Source organism: Panthera uncia, chromosome X, assembly GCF_023721935.1.
Source record: "Panthera uncia isolate 11264 chromosome X, Puncia_PCG_1.0, whole genome shotgun sequence".
Lineage (NCBI taxonomy): Eukaryota > Metazoa > Chordata > Mammalia > Carnivora > Felidae > Panthera > Panthera uncia.
This window is the reverse complement of record NC_064817.1, coordinates 49,639,074-49,646,961: the sequence shown is the minus strand read 5'-3', so window position 1 is coordinate 49,646,961 and position 7,888 is coordinate 49,639,074. Positions and strand designations below refer to the sequence as shown.

Sequence of the window (7,888 nt, the reverse complement as noted above, 5' to 3'; positions counted from 1 at the left end):
GAGGTCCCTCTTTGCCCTGAAATTTTATAACTCTCTGAGTTAGTAGTAGGGGAGTTGTCCATCCTTAAAACAATACCCTCACTGTCAGCTGTATGTACACACATCAATCACATGCACTCACACTTTCATACTTTAGCAAGTATTAGTAACAGTTTACATTGTTTAGTGTTTTTTTTGTCCATAGCCAAAATTTATTGAAAAACTGACACCAAAATAGACAACTGATGTGCACCTTACAAAATTAAAAACAATTACATTATCTTTATAGATTAACTGGAATTACTGAGCTGATAAGGCTCTCTGTGATATAACACAAATTCAGGAGGATATAACATTAATATGGATCATTAGTGTTGCTTTCTTCTAAATGAAAAGCCTTCTGTGAGTCTGGCATTTCCTCCTCTTGGCTGGCGCAACAATGTTAAACAACCTATACCAAAAAACACACCGTCTGATCATGGCTGAAAACCGTGGTACTCTTGTAACAACCTGGACATTTTACATCCATAAAATAGGAATATGGGCTTTGAGCTAGCTATTTCTTTTTATGTTTTTTTTTCCTTTCCTCTTAAGGATGGGTGTAGTATATTTCTAGCTAAAGGCATATTGATTCTTTTGAAAGCCCAGCCAGTCCTTAATTCTTTTTAATTTACCAAATATTTTCACATATGCCACCTTATTCAACCATAGCAATGATATAGGAGAGAAGGGGACAACATCATCCCTTTTTTTACCAATGAAGAAGCAGATTCAGAGACAAGACATTCTTTTTTTTTCTGTAACTAGACAATCTGCAAGACTTACCTTAGGTACCATCTTTCATGAGGAAAACACGGACTGATTAAGATTAAAAATTGAATTCAGAACACTTTTATCTGAATTCCTATTGTACTTAAGGTATGTTATATGCATTTTACTACTAAAGTGTTATTTTTTCTTGTCTGTCTTGTCCAATGTGTTGTATAAAGAAATATAGAGTGAGTTAAGATGGTAGAGGATTAGGGAGACCCTAGGCTTGCTTCATCCCTTGAACACTGCTAGATAGTTATCAAATTGTTATGAACATCAAAGAAACCAACTAGAGGTTTGAGTGAACAAAACCTGCAAGATTACATGTAGAAAATTGGAAGGTAGGAGGTGCTGTGAGTTTAAGTGGGGAGGTACTGCTCTGGATCCAGCTGGGGTGAAGAAGCTTGCTTACTTGGGCTACTGCAAAGTAGTATAAGCAGGGGAGCACAGAATATGAACTTTTAGCAGCCAGCTACCATGGGGGAATTGCCTGGCTTAAAAGTGCTCAAGTGGTGAAGCGGGATAGAATCCCAAGAGTGACAGCATGGTTCGACAATCCATTGGGTAAGAAGAAAGACTGGTTGTGCCATGTGCTATGCTGTTTCCAGGCATGAGAGGGGATTCTTTCTGGCTGAGGGCTGCAAGCAGGGGGGCTGTTTTTTTTGCTGTTTTGACATAAACTCTGAATAGCTGGACAGTCATGCCACTCTCCCCTCCCCCAACATAAATGGGCCAGCAAAAGCCTGTTGAGTCCCTCTCCCAGATCCCAGAGGAGCAGTGTAGATCTGCACCCCTGGAATCCCTAAAATTTGGAGTTTTGAAACTCAGTCATGCGCCTGAGATAAAAAGCCTGGACACAAGCTGGTGAATATGGGGCTCTGAGGGAAATCAGAGACACAATAGGAGTGATTAATTCTCTTCTCTGAGAATTCCCTGAAGAGTGTGTGTGTGGGAGGATGTGCAAACATTCAGCTCAGGAGCTTATAGAACAGGGGAGGGCCATATTCATTCCACCCTTCAGAGCTGAAAAACCTTCAAGGAGCAAAACAGTACCAACTGGTGGAAGCCGGAGATAATTAAACCAAGCCCCGTCCCCCCTGAACCCTGGAGGCACATTTGCACCTAAACAAGTGAGTCTGAGAATCATCACAGCAGAACCTTCTTTCTTCCAAAACCAGCACAAACAATTCCCTTGCACCAAGTCTATGGAGCATAGTGTTGCAAAGCTTCAGCTCTAGGGGAAATAGGATCTAACTTCCGTTTTACTTTTACTCTTCATTATTATTTTTTCATTTATTTTATTTTTCAATTTCTTTTTTTTTTTTACTTTTTAGCATTATTATTTTTATTTTTATATATACATATTCTTTTATTCTTTCTTTTATTGTTTATTGTTTGTTTGTATTTATTCTATTTTATTTTATTTTTGGACCTAGATTCTTTTATTTTTTTAAAATTTTTTTTAACGTTTATTTATTTTTGAGACAGAGAGAGACAGAGCGTGAACAGGGGAGGGGCAGAGAGAGAGGGAGACACAGAATCTGAAACAGGCTCCAGGCTCTGAGCGTCAGCACAGAGCTGACGCGGGGCTCGAACTCACAGACCGTGAGATCATGACCTGAGCCGAAGTCGGATGCTTAACCGACTGAGCCACCCAGGCGCCCTGGACCTAGATTCTTTTTTTTTTTTTAATATATGAAATTTATTGTCAAATTGGTTTCCATACAACACCCAGTGCGCATCCCAAAAGGTGCCCTCCTCAATACCCATCACTCACCCTCCCCTCCCTCCCACTCCCCATCAACCCTCAGTTTGTTCTCAGTTTTTAACAGTCTCTTATGCTTTGGTTCTCTCCCACTCTAACCTCTTTTTTTTTTTTCCTTCCCCTCCCCCATGGGTTTCTCTTAAGTTTCTCAGGATCCACATAAGAGTGAAACCATATGGTATATGTCTTTCTCTGTATGGCTTATTTCACTTAGCATCACACTCTCCAGTTCCATCCACGTTGCTACAAAAGGCCATATTTCATTCTTTCTCATTGCCACGTAGTATTCCATTGTGTATATAAACCACAATTTCTTTATCCATTCATCAGCTGATGGACATTTAGGCTCTTTCCATAATTTGGCTATTGTTGAGAGTGCTGCTATAAACATTGGGGTACAAGTGCCCCTATGCATCAGTACTCCTGTATCCCTTGGGTAAATTCCTAGCAGTGCCATTGCTGGGTCATAGGGTAGGTCTATTTTTAATTTTCTGAGGAAACTCCACACTGCTTTCCAGAGCGGCTGCACCAATTTGCATTCCCACCAACAGTGCAAGAGGGTTCCCGTTTCTCCACATCCTCTCCAGCATCTATAGTCTCCTGATTTGTTCATTTTGGCCACTCTGACTGGCGTGAGGTGATATCTGAGTGTGGTTTTGATTTGTATTTCCCTGAGGAGGAGCGACGTTGAGCATCTTTTCATGTGCCTGTTGGCCATCTGGATATCTTCTTTAGAGAAGTGTCTATTCATGTTTTCTTCCCATTTCTTCACTGGGTTATTTTTTTTTTCGGGTGTGGAGTTTGGTGAGCTCTTTATAGATTTTGGATACTATCCCTTTGTCCGATATGTCATTTGCAAATATCTTTTCCCATTCCGTTGGTTGCCTTTTAGTTTTGTCGGTTGTTTCCTTTGCTGTGCAGAAGCTTTTTTATCTTCATAAGGTCCCAGTAATTCACTTTTGCTTTTAATTCCCTTGCCTTTGGGGATGTGTCGAGTAAGAGATTGCTACGGCTGAGGTCAGAGAGGTCTTTTCCCGCTTTCGGCCCTAGGGTTTTGATGGTTTCCTGTCTCACATTCAGGTCCTTTATCCACTTTGAGTTTATTTTTGTGAATGGTGTGAGAAAGTGGTCTAGTTTCAACCTTCTGCATGTTGCTGTCCAGTTCTCCCAGCACCATTTGTTAAAGAGACTGTCTTTTTCCATTGGATGTTCTTTCCTGCTTTGTCAAAGATGAGTTGGCCATACGTTGGTGGGTCTAGTTCTGGGGTTTCTATCCTATTCCATTGATGTATGTGTCTGTTTTTGTGCCAATCCCATGCTGTCTTGATGATGACAGCTTTGTAGTAGAGGCTAAAGTCTGGGATTGTGATGCCTCCTGCTTTGGTCTTCTTCAAAATTACTTTGGCTATTCGGGGCCTTTTGTGGTTCCACATGAATTTTAGGATTCCTTGTTCTAGTTTCGAGAAGAATGCAGGTGCAATTTTGATTGGGATTGCATTGAATGTGTAGATAGCTTTGGGTAGTATTGACATTTTGACAATATTTATTCTTCCAATCCATGAGCAGGGAATGTCTTTCCATTTCTTTATATCTTCTTCAATTTCCTTCATAAGCTTTCTATAGTTTTCAGCATACAGATCTTTTACATCTTTGGTTCGATTTATTCCTAGGTATTTTATGCTTCTTGGTGCAATTGTGAATGGGATCAGTTTCTTTATTTGTCTTTCTGTTGCTTCATTGTTAGTGTATAAGAATGCAACTGATTTCTGTACATTGATTTTGTATCCTGCCACTTTGCTGAATTCATGTATCAGTTCTAGCAGACTTTTGGTGGAGTATAACGGATTTTCCATGTATAATATCATGTCATCTGCAAAAAGCGACAGCTTGACTTCATCTTTGCCAATTTTGATGCCTTTGATTTCCTTTTGTTGTCTGATTGCTGATGCTAGAACTTCCAGCACTATGTTAAACAACAGCGATGAGAGTGGGCATCCCTGTCATGTTCCTGATCTCAGGGAAAAAGCTCTCAGTTTTTCCCCGTTGAGGATGATGTTAGCTGTGGGCTTTTCATAAATGGCTTTTATGATCTTTAAGTATGTTCCTTCTATCCCGACTTTCTCAAGGGTTTTTATTAAGAAAGGGTGCTGGATTTTGTCAAAGGTCTTTTCTGCATCGATTGACAGGATCATATGGTTCTTCTCTTTTTTTTTTTTTTTTTTTGTTAATGTGATGTATCACGTTGATTGATTTGCGAATGTTGAACCAGCCCTGCATCCCAGGAATCAATCCCACTTGATCATGGTGAATAATTCTTTTTATATGCCGTTGAATTCGATTTGCTAGTATCTTATTGAGAATTTTTGCATCCATATTCATCAGGGATATTGGCCTGTAGTTCTCTTTTTTTACTGGGTCTCTGTCTGGTTTAGGAATCAAAGTAATACTGGCTTCATAGAATGAGTCTGGAAGGTTTTCTTCCCTTTCTATTTCTTGGAATAGCTTGAGAAGCATAGGTATTATCTCTGCTTTAAACGTCTGGTAGAACTCCCCTGGGAAGCCATCTGGTCCTGGACTCTTATTTGTTGGGAGATTTTTGATAACCGATTCAATTTCTTCGCTGGTTATGGGTCTGTCCAAGCTTTCTATTTCCTCCTGATTGAGTTTTGGAAGAGTGTGGGTGTTTAGGAATTTGTCCCTTGCTTCCAGGTTGTCCAATTTGTTGGCATATAATTTTTCATAGTATTCCCTGATAATTGTTTGTATCTCTGAGGGATTGGTTGTAATCATTCCATTTTCATTCATGATTTTATCTGTTTGGGTCATCTCCCTTTTCTTTTTGAGAAGCCTGGCTAAAGGCTTGTCAATTTTGTTTATTTTTTCAAAAAACCAGCTCTTGGTTTCGTTGATCTGCTCTACCGTTTTTTTAGATTCTATATTGTTTATTTCTGCTCTGATCTTTATTATTTCTCTTCTTCTGCTGGGTTTAGGATGCCTTTGCTGTTCTGCTTCTATTTCCTTTAGGTGTGCTGTTAGATTTTGTATTTGGGATTTTTCTTGTTTCTTGAGATAGGCCTGGATTGCGATGTATTTTCCTCTCAGGACTGCCTTCGCTGCGTCCCAAAGCATTTGGATTGTTGTCTTTTCCTTTTCGTTTGTTTCCATATATTTTTTAATTTCTTCTCTAATTGCCTGGTTGACCCACTCATTCGTTAGTAGGGTGTTCTTTAACCTCCATGCTTTTGGAGGTTTTCCAGACTTTTTCCTGTGGTTGATTTCAAGCTTCATAGCATTGTGGTCTGAAAGCATGCATGGTATAATTTCAATTCTTGTAAACTTATGAAGGGCTGTTTTGTGACCCAGTATATGATCTATCTTGGAGAATGTTCCATGTGCACTTGAGAAGAAAGTATATTCTGTTGCTTTGGGATGCAGAGTTCTAAATATATCTGTCAAGTCCATCTGACCCAATGTATCCTTCAGGGCCCTTGTTTCTTTATTGACCGTGTGTCTAGATAATCTATCCATTTCTGTCAGTGGGGTGTTAAAGTCCCCTGCAATTAACACATTCTTATCAATAAGATTGCTTATGTTTGTGAGTAATTGTTTTATATATTTGGGGGCTCCGGTATTCGGCACATAGACATTTATAATTTTAGCTCTTCCTGATGGATAGAGCCTGTAATTATTATATAATGCCCTTCTTCATCTCTTGTTACAGCCTTTAATTTAAAGTCTAGTTTGTCTGATATAAGTATGGCTACTCCAGCTTTCTTTTGGCTTCCAGTAGCATGATAAATAGTTCTCCATCCCCTCACTCTCAATCTGAAGGTGTCCTCAGGTCTAAAATGAGTCTCTTGTAGACAGCAAATAGATGGGTCTTGTTTTTTTTATCCATTCTCATACCCTATGTCTTTTGGTTGGCACATTTAATCCATTTACATTCAGTGTTATTATAGAAAGATATGGGTTTAGAGTCATTGTGATGTTTGTATGTTTTATGCTTGTAGTGATGTCTCTGGTACTTTGTCTCATAGGATCCCCCTTAGGATCTCTTGTAGGGCTGGTTTAGTGGTGACAAATTCCTTCAGTTTTTGTTTGTTTGGGAAGACCTTTATCTCTCCTTCTATTCTAAATGACAGACTTGCTGGATAAAGGATTCTCGGCTGCATATTTTTTTCTGTTTAGCACACTGAAGATATCGTGCCAATCCTTTCTGGCCTGCCAAGTTTGAGTAGAGAGATCCATCATGAGTCTTATAGGTCTCCCTTTATATGTGAGGGCACGTTTATCCCTTGCTGCTTTCAGAATTTTCTCTTTATCCTTGTATTTTGCCAATTTCACTATGATATGTCGTGCAGAAGATCGATTCAAGTTACGTCTGAAGGGAGTTCTCTGTGCCTCTTGGATTTCAATGCCTTTTTCCTTCCCCAGTTCAGGGAAGTTCTCAGCTATTATTTCTTCAAGTACCCCTTCAGCACCTTTCCCTCTCTCTTCCTCCTCTGGGATACCAAGTATGCGTATATTATTTCTTTTTAGTGTATCACTTAGTTCTCTAATTTTCCCCTCATACTCCTGGATTTTTTTATCTCTCTTTCTCTCAGCTTCCTCTTTTTCCATAACTTTATCTTCTAGTTCACCTATTCTCTCTTCTGCTTCTTCAATCTGAGCTGTCGTCATTTCCATTTTGTTTTGCATTTCATTTAAAGCGTTTTTCAGCTCCTCGTGACTGTTCCTTAATCCCTTGATCTCTGTAGGAAGAGATTCTCTGCTGTCCTTTATACTGTTTTTAAGCCCAGCGATTAATTTTATGACTATTATTCTAAATTCACTTTCTGTTATATTATTTAAATCCTTTTTGATCAGTTCATTAGCTGTTGTTATTTCCTGGAGATTCTTCTGAGGGGAATTCTTCTGTTAGGTCATTTTGGATAGTCCCTGGAGTGGTGAGGACCTGCAGGGCACTTCCCCTGTGCTGTGGTGTATAACTGGAGTTGGTGGGCGTGGCCGCAGTCCGACGTGATGTCTGCCCCCAGTCCACCGCTTGGAACACAGTCAGACTGGTGTGTGCCTTCTCTTCCCCTCTCCTAGGGGCGGGATTCACTGTGGGGTGGCGTGGCCCACCTGGGCTGCTTGTACACTGCCAGACTTGTGCTGAGGATCTGGTGTATTAGCTGGGGTGGGTAGGCAAGGTGCACGGGGGCAGGAGGGGCAGGCGTAGCTCGTTTCTCCTTAGGTGATCCACTTCAGGAGGGGCCCTGTGGCAGCGGGAGGGAGTCAGATCCGCTGCCGGAGGTTTGGCTCCGCAGAAGCACAGAGTTGGGTGTTTGCGCA

At 40.4% G+C, this 7,888-nt stretch overlaps 1 pseudogene; it reads right to left on the bottom strand.

The window, feature by feature from the left end:
- Nucleotides 1-347: 347 nt before the first annotated feature.
- LOC125931711 (40S ribosomal protein S27-like) lies at nucleotides 348-605 on the bottom strand (annotated as a pseudogene).
- Between the last annotated feature and the right edge of the window lie 7,283 nt (nucleotides 606-7,888).